Source organism: Lynx canadensis, chromosome D1 (genome assembly GCF_007474595.2).
Source record: "Lynx canadensis isolate LIC74 chromosome D1, mLynCan4.pri.v2, whole genome shotgun sequence".
Lineage (NCBI taxonomy): Eukaryota > Metazoa > Chordata > Mammalia > Carnivora > Felidae > Lynx > Lynx canadensis.
Window position 1 is genome coordinate 60,110,898 of NC_044312.2, and position 9,271 is coordinate 60,120,168.

Below are 9,271 nucleotides of genomic sequence, written 5' to 3' on the forward strand. Positions count from 1 at the left end.
GTTGCCTCTAGAGAAAGGAAGGTAAATGAGACATGGGGCAGAGAATTTGGAGGACCCAAACTTTTCCATCATGTTTATTTCCTCTATTAAAGCAACAACAAAAGATCTAGATGACGTAGACAGATATCTGCACTAACCCTATTTTTCCATTAAAAAAATAAAAGTAAGGGGGTGCCCGGGTGGCTCATTGGTTAAGCGTCTGACTCTTGATTTCAGCTCATGTCATGATCCCAGGGTCATGGGATTAAGCCCTGTGTTGGGCTCTGAGCTGAGCGTGGAGCCTCCCTAGAAATTTCTCTTTCTCTCCCTTTCTCCCCTGCTTGCACCCTCTCTCAAAAAATAAACAAACAAATAAATAACGAATTATCTCACATAAACCTCCCAAGAATCCAAAGAGGTAGGTATTTTTATCCATATTTTACAGTGGTGAAATTGAGGCACAAGAAGTCACTTGCCAAGGACCACAAAGCTATTTTTGACTCCACAAAGCTACTTTTTTTATTTTGAGAGAGCATGCACACAAGGTGGGGGAGGGACTGAGGGTGGGGGGAGAATCCCAAGCAGGCTCCGTGCTGCCATTGCAGAGCTCAACACAGGGCTCGATCTCACGGAACTGTGAGATCATGACCTGAGCAGAAACCAAGTGTCAGACGCTTAACCCACTAAGCCACCCAGGCGCCCCTCCACAAAGCTACTTTTGACTATTAGCTGTGCATACAGAGCCTAGAGCTCCTAGACAATGAACTAAAAGGAAAAATCACTTTGCATTCATTAAATAAGGAAGCTATAACCCCCAAATTTGGCAATTGTGATCTAGCACTATCAGGAGAAAGAGACACTTCTCTGGCAAACGTGAGATTTCTGGTCATCAGAAAGGTAATCGCTCTTATGGATTGACAATTTATATCACCTAGATGAACTTTCCTCCAAAGATTAACTACTTCATGGATGGATTTATCTACACTCATTATAGGGTTTCTTTTGGATAAGACATATTTGGAAATAAAAAATTAAAATGAAATAGTGCCATACAGAAAAAGACAATGCCCTTAAATTTACTTTGTTCTCTGTTACATCTTTTAATTAATAATTCAGACTGTCAGATACAAGAAAGAGGCAGCTTTAATAACAGACATCAGTGTCCAGTATTCCCCCACTGTCCCAAATAAAGCTTAATAACCTGACATATCTCCAACTTTTATGAGCTTTGTGAACTCTGGGCATGACAAAACTTAGTCGTCTTTCAGAAAAGTGGTGGACAGACCCTAAAACATGGTTACAACCCAGCAATTGCCAACTTTGAGTGGCATCTGAATGACTAAGCAAGCTTGCTGCTCTCTGACAACAGAAAGTTACACAACTGGGAAGTAATTTTTCCTTTCCCCTCCACTGAGTTCCTTTGTACCAAATTCAGTAAAGAGCAAAAACAATAAATGTTACATGAATGAACTAGTACTTCTCAGTTTACAAAGTACTTTTTCATTTATCCTCTCTTCTAATCTTCACAAAAATACTAGAATATTCTGGTGGGAATTATCATCCAGAGTTAAACTGAAAGGAAAAATGTTCACTTTTGCCTTGAATGGGAGAGGAAGGATGGAGAGTTAGCTAGAATTCCAGAAGTTGACGTACATAGTCTTAATCACCTAATATCACATCCCAGCAAAACCATCTGCTATCTTCTTGTTTTACTGTATCCCTATGATCAATCCCAGATCAAGTCATTCCTTTTATCAGAACATTCGTTTTTCTCCCCTAAAAACTATGTCCCTTTTTTTTTTTTTTCTAAAAATTGCTGTTCAGGGGTCCCTGGCTGGTTCAGTCAGTAGAGCATGTGACTCTTGATTTCGGAGTTGTAAGTTTGAGCCCCATGGTGGGTGTAGCAATTACTTTAAAAAAAGAAAATCTTAAAAAAATTTTTAAATAAAAATTGCCATTCAAGCCTCACCTACTTCACACTGTCCTAGATTAGACCCTTCAGACTCTTATCAGTATGAAAACATATCCCCACCCCTCTCCCTTTCCAAACCCGATTACATAATTACAAACTAATACCTCCCAGCTGCTTTTAGTTATGCAATATATTTGTTGTCATACCTGCCACTTGAGTGTATGAGTTGTTTGCCGCTCTAGTAAAAAGCATCTGGATTTTGCTCAATATCTTCCATTAGGCTGTAAATTAATTAAAAATAGTCTATATTATCTAATACAACTCCTTTCTTCACAGTGCTGAGCACCATTTTTCATCCTCTTAACATAACGTTCATTTTATAAAGTAGTGAAGAGTACATTAGCTTTGGAGTGAGACAAATCTGTATTTAAAACTCTCCGCCACCTACTATCTTTGCAATTTTCTGTAAATCTAAAATTAATTCAAAATTTAAAGTTAAAAAAGGAATTTAAACCACCCTGCCACTTGCTACTGTGTAACTGTATTTGTCATAATATTCAACCTCTTAGACCTCAATTTCTACAATTAAACAATAGGGATTATCTGGCCTACACCAAAGGACAAAAAGGTCTCAAACTAGAGCGCCTCAAAGGTAGGGTTTTTTTTTTTTTAAGTAATCGCTACACCCAAAATGAGACTTGAACTTATAACCCCAAAAGAGATGTGCTCCAGTGACTGAACCAGCCAGAGGCCCCAAAAGCAGGTTTTTCTTTAGCTTTTCAAAATATATTTTACAATATTCTTAAAGTGTAAATTAATTTCCCCTCCCTCTAAGCCTTGACTGCTCAATGCCTCGTTAAAAAACCACACATAAAATGATTTCCCAATACTTCACTGTCACCTACTGACCATTTAATACAACCATAAAATATCACTGTAAACAACAAAAACAAACACCCCCTCCACACACAACACACACACAGAGGTCACTCTGATCACTCACTCTCTTCCACTCAACTCACATCCTTATCCTTAGTCTTATTCCCAACAGGACACCTTTAATCTACAAATCCATTCACCTATTTCTTCCTAAGAAGCTTAATCCACCAAGAAGGGTTAGGTGTGTAGATATCAGAAATCTGTGTCAAAGCAGCATGTGGAAGCAAGGTATGAAGCAATTACTAACTGCAAAATGCATTCATGGAGGATGAACTGTTCCCTTCCTGAAAAAGTTCTAATTCACTCAGTTCTTTCTTCCTTTGATTAGTGGCTTTTAAGTATTTTTAGCTATGGAACCCAGTACATAAAACAGACATAAGGAGAAGCTGCTCTAGCTGAAGTAAAGAATAGGTACAGTAGAACCCTACCAGCTGAGCCCTCTCAAAGAAGCTTAGGGCTGTAGGAACCAGTGTGAAAAATCATTGTCCTTTCTAGATTAGTGGTTCTTTCTTTTTTTAATTTACATCCAAATTAGTTAGCATATATTGCAATAATGATTTCAGGAGTAGAATTCAGTGATTCATCCCCCATGTGTAACACCCAGTGCTCATCCCAACAAGTGCCCTCCTTAATGCCCCTTGCCCATTTAGCCCATCCCCCACCCCACAACCCCGCCAGCCACCCTCAGTTTGTTCTCTGTACTTTAGAGTCTGTTTTGTCCTCCTCCCTGTTTTTATATTAATTTTGCTTCCCTTCCCTTATGTTCATCTGTTTTGTATCTTAAATTCCATATATGAGTGAAGTCATATGATATTTGTCTTTCTCTAATTTCACTTAGCATAATACACTCTAGTTCCATCCATGTTGTTGCAAATGTAGATTAATGGTTCTGAAAGTGAGGTCTGAAGGCCCCTAAAAGTCTCTGAGACCTCTTCGAGGATGTCCACAAAGTCAAAACTATTTTCATAATAATACTAAAACATTAACTTTCTTTTTTTAAACTGTACTAACCTCAGCACTGAGTTGCAAAACCAATGATATATAAAACTGCTGGAACCGGGGCACCTGGGTGGCTCAGTCAGTTAAGCAGTTAAGCATCTCACTTCAGCTCAGGTCATGATCTTGTGGTTTGTGGTTTGAGCCCCGCGTCAGGCTCTGTGCTGACAGCTCAGAGCCTGGAGCCTGCTTCAGATTCTGTGGGTCTCCCTCTCTCTGTGCCCCTCCCCTGCTTGTGCTCTCTCTCTCTCCACTCCCCAATCAAAAATAAGTAAACATTGAAAAAAATATTTAAAACAAACCTGCTGTTTCGTGCTGGAACCTGAGCATGAATCAGGACAATGACCCAAGCTCTAAAATAGTCACTAAATTCTTCACTGCCACCCACTTATAGCACACAAAAAAAATCCACTTTCACTTGAATGCCTTTGATGAAGCAGTAAAAACTGATTGTATTAATTCTTGATACTTCGGCATACATCTTTTTAAAAAATGGTTATTTATTTTGAGAAAGAGTGTGGGAATGAGTGAGGGAGGGGCGGAGAGAGATGGAGAGAGATAATCCAAGCAGGCTCCAGATCCCACAAATCTCAAGTTCATGACATGAGCAGAAATCAAGAGTCGGATTTTTTTTTTTTTTTAATGTTTATTTTTGAGAGAGAGACAGAGCACGAGCAGGGAAGAGGCAGAGAGAGAGAGACACAGAATCTGAAGGAGGCTCCAGGCTCCTCTGTCAGCACAGAGCCCGACTCAGGGTTGGAACTCATGGACCGCAAGATCATGACCTAAAGATGAAGTCAGATGCTTAACCAACTGAGCCACCCAAGTGTCTCACATCTTTTTAATACTCCGTGATTATTCTTTGAGATGAAATGGGAAATACTCAAAAGCACTTCTTGTAAATGGAAACACAAGGGCTATCTCAAAGAAAAACACTTGTGTGATTACCTGAGTAGAAAGCTGAACCAGCTGATTTTTTCATGAAACACCATTTTTACTTCAGAGAATAAACGATAAACTATGGTTACTCAGACTTGAAACAAAAAATTAGAATTATGTCTACCACTATGAGCTTGCCAACTTCCCAATTCTTAAAAGACTTAGCTGATGAGATGGGTGGAAATGTTAACAACTGTATAATTAAATTTGTCAACATTTGGAAGAGGTACATAACCCAGTGAACCAATAATTTCTAAATGATCAATGTATGAAGTCATAAAATCATGCATGGTAAACATTCAAAGTACAAGACAGACCAATGAATTTTAATGTAACACTGTACAAAAGTTCAATAATATGGTTTCAGATTCCATATTGCAACAAATCTTTAGAAACGTGTTAAGTATAGTGTCAAAGGAGAATACCTACAATTACTTGAAAAGGTTATTAAAACATTCCTCCCTTTCCCGCCCTATGAGGCAGGATTTTCTTAACATACTTCAACCAAAACAACTTATCAACTATCTAATGCAAAAGATCTGCAAATCCAGTGGTCCTCTATTAAGCCTGACATCAAAGAGATTTACATATAAAACCCCACTCTTGGGGTTCATTTTTTAAATGAAATTGTTAACAAATGAGATTATTTCTTCAAGTCAATAAATCTTTAAAACTTTTAATTTCTATGGGGTACCTGGGTAACTCAGTCGGTTATGCGTCCAACTTTGGCTCAGGTCATGATCTCACAGCTCGGGAGTTCAGGCCCAGTGTCAGGCTCTGTGCTGACACTCAGAGCCTGGAGCCTGCTTCGGATTCTGTGTCTCCCTCTCCCTCTGCCCCTTCCCCGCTCACCCTGTCTCTCTGTCTCTTTGTCTCTCTCTCTTAAAAATAAATAAATATTAAAAAATTTTTTTTTTAATTTTAATTTTCTAGTACAGTAAATAAGAGTAGATATAACCCATATAAACAAAGGCTCTCTGGAGTATTCAATAATTTTTAGAAGTATAAAGGAGTCCAAAGACCTCAAATTTTGAGAACTGCTGTACTAGAATATTCCTACAGCCTCCTTCTAATTCATTTGCCAGATTCCAGTTTGACATCTTCCAATTTACACTACTACTCACCAGCTTAAACTCACTCTTAGTATCAGACTTAGGTAATTAGAGCTATATTTTAAAAAATAATTTTCATTTCTCTACTACAAAACTGCATTACACTTTAAGTACAAACTCTTCAATATGACAATTCAGTGTCAGTACAAAAGGACAAGACTTCTGACCAATGCATATTCATATGACATCAAATGTATCAGTAATATGAAAGATAATGGAATCCCACAGCATCACATTTAATCGCATCAATTCAACTACAAGCTCTTTTGCCCTCTTCCACAAAGAGAGAACTAGATATTGCTTTATTTACCCAATGGCCTATCCCCTTTCAAAAAGACCTTGATTTCTATCCCAGAGAAAGGGAGGCTACCACGGAAGTAAAGGAAACTAAAGAAAGTTACTCTAGGACTCTCAGCTTTTCAGCTGCCGGATACCAGATTTTGACAATTTAAGGGTTTTTCAAGGACAGTTTGACAAAATGTAAGCATCTGTACAGCTGACTTTACAAGCATACACCAGGTAAGATAAAGGTATGACTTTACTGAAATATTGGTAATGTATTCTCAAGAGCAGTGATCTCCCAATCCAGGCAATTTTGCTTCCCAGTGGACATCTAACAATGTTTAGAAACCTTCTTAATTGTTACAACTTGGGGAGGTGGTATTATGGATATCTAATGGGTAGAGGTGGGGAATGCTGCTAACTATCCACCAATATACAACACAGCTCCCAGACAAAAAGAATTATCTGGCCCAAAATTTCAACAGTGTTCAGGATGAAAAATCGTCTCTAGAGACATGTGATGCCAAATACTTAGGTTCAATTCCAAACCCAAAGAAATGCACTAAATTCTCAAAAACTGTTGTTTACATGCCTTGCCTCTAATATTTATATTGTTAAATTAATTTCTTTCTAACCTTTCAACAAATTGCATAATTACAGTGCTCTATGTAATACAATGTGCTCTCTATTGGAAATTAAACATCAGAACTACTATCCCTTACTTCCTAGGTTTATTGCTACAATAAAAATATCACAATATCACAAAAAAATACCCAATTTCTTCCAAGCCGTAAATTTGGTTCCCTAAAAGTTCTATTTGCTCTTAACTATCTATGAGCTAGTAGACATGAATGAAGTCAGATACCAAAGTACCATGTAACATACGAACAGTATGGGTCGTCTTACCTAGGCCCCATATTTCAGGAGCACACATATACTCAGTCTTTTCATAGACTATTTTTAGGTTTAACTGCTCCATATTTGTTTATCCCTTCAAGAAAAAACTACTTGGCCTACTATGTGCCAAGCAACTTGAATACAAAGACAAAAATATTTACCACAGTCTAAATAAGATAAACAGCTAAAATACAAAATGATTTGTGCTATAAATAGAAGTATCAAATAAGTGTTAGGGAAGCTTACAGGAGACAGAATGCCAGGAAAGGCTTCCCAGAAGAGGGTGACGCTTGAACTGAGAAAATGTCACAGGAAATACACGGTTCACATCTCAGTGTTTAAACTACTACTCCTCTGCTCTTATGCACTAGTTTTGTTTTTGCTTCGTCATCTAAACAAGAGCGAAGTGATGATCTGACCAATGTAAATAGACCAAAGTGGCAACTTTCAATTCAATTTCATCCAATCTTAATGAAGAGTCAAAAAATAATTCTATCAAAGTATTTCCCAGTACCTCCAATTTGTCCACGTTGTTTTTTTTTTAATATGCTAACTTCTTCCTCCAAGTAAACATACCATCTGTCACCCAGTTAACCAGCACTTTTCTGAATTTATAAGACTGTCAGAGATCATGATCACTGCTCTTTTCTTTCTTCCAGTTAGTTTCCTCTTCCGAACACAGTTTCATTTTCTCATCTTACTCTACTACAATACTTTGAATTCTGTACCAGAAAGGAACCATGAGTTCCGAGGTACCAGAACTACAAAATAACTGCTGCCTCTCTTTCTAAGCCTTGTCTATATTTCTTGCTTTCTATTCCAATGCTTCTGTGAGTCACTAACTGGAATCTCTTCTGAGTCCCCAGCAGCTGATACAAATAAAAATTTCAGATTTGAAACAGGAAGCTAGCCAAAGACATGTATGTAGTCTTATCGATTCGTTTCCAATACGTTACATCATTGACATTCTTTAACCAACTTTTGAGTTCTCATAGTTTAGGTTAGGGTACCGCATATGAAGCTTCTGCCTTACTATGAACAGACCTGGTAGCAACCAGAACGGAAACGCTACTGAAGACTGCTGCCAACTACCGAATGCCCCCCCCATTGACTCGGGCCAATAATGGGAGGCTGGAACACCCAAGGAGGGTGATACACGAGAATATTTTCTAGACTGAGTCGGATCTGGTATTCACTAATCCCGTCCCTTCTCGGGGCCTCAGTTTCTCCATCTATAAAACTTGCTAGTGACGTACCGTAGGAGGATTGGCTTAATCTCTAAGGTCCTTCCGGCTACAGTAATCCAGATATCCCATCTTTCTCATCTAGTTTTACAAAGAACACGTGGGAGGGCAAAAAAATAACCTTTTACTCCACTAAACCGACCTTAATTCTCAGATATTGTTTTAAAAAGCTAACAAACTCCTGACCCACCCACCCTAAACCTCGGGCAAACCTTGGCAAGCCGTGAAGTAGCCAAGACAAATTGAAGCCCATCCCACACTACGGTCAAGAAAGTGCTGGGAGACCCTAGTCAGGGAGTTAAGACACGGCCCCCGCAAAGGGCCCGCCCACCTAATCACAGCCAGGCAAATGAATGAGTACCACCAGATACACGGACGCTCCTCCAGCGCAGGCTGCAACTGGAGACCCCGGGGCCCATACTCCACCGATATCGATTCCCTCCCAGCGCCTGAGGAGCCCGGCCTTGGGGCCGCAGGGTCGCGGGCCCCGCCCCCTCCCTCAGGGCAGTAGGTGCGCGCCGGGGCGCGAGACTTCGGCGAGGAGGCCTGGGACGCCCCGCGCACCCGCCCGCCCTGAGGAGAGGAGGAGCCTGTCGGTCCCGGGCCGCCACCGCCCCGGCTCCCGACTTACCGCGGTGCGGTGGGGGAAGGGAGGTGTCAGGAGTGAAGGCCTAGGCCCGTCCACCACCCGCCGCTCAGAGAGCAGCGCGCGGCCGCCACGAAACCGTCGCCGCCGCTACCACCACCGCCACCGACCGCCGCTTCGGGCGCAGCGCGCAGAGGGCCCGACTGCGTCACACGCCGCCCGCCGTCAGAGGCTCGCTCCCGACGCTCCGCCCTTGCTGTCTGAGCATTGGCAGAAGCCGCCGCCACTCTAGGCCCGCCCTGTTATTCATTGGGCAACGAGTCTTTTGAAACCGAACGTGGGGGCGGTCTTCGGGAGAAAAGGAGAGGGGGAAGAGGAGGGACAG

General features: G+C 40.7%; 1 protein-coding gene across 1 annotated transcript in view; it reads right to left on the minus strand.

Moving 5' to 3' along the window:
- NUP98 (nucleoporin 98 and 96 precursor) overlaps positions 1–9,056 on the minus strand; it is a 118,765-nt gene extending 109,709 nt beyond the window's left edge. Inside the window, 1 exon segment of the mRNA XM_030332748.1 lies at positions 8,932–9,056. The gene's annotated coding sequence lies outside the window, so the exon portion shown is untranslated.
- Positions 9,057–9,271: the final 215 nt, after the last annotated feature.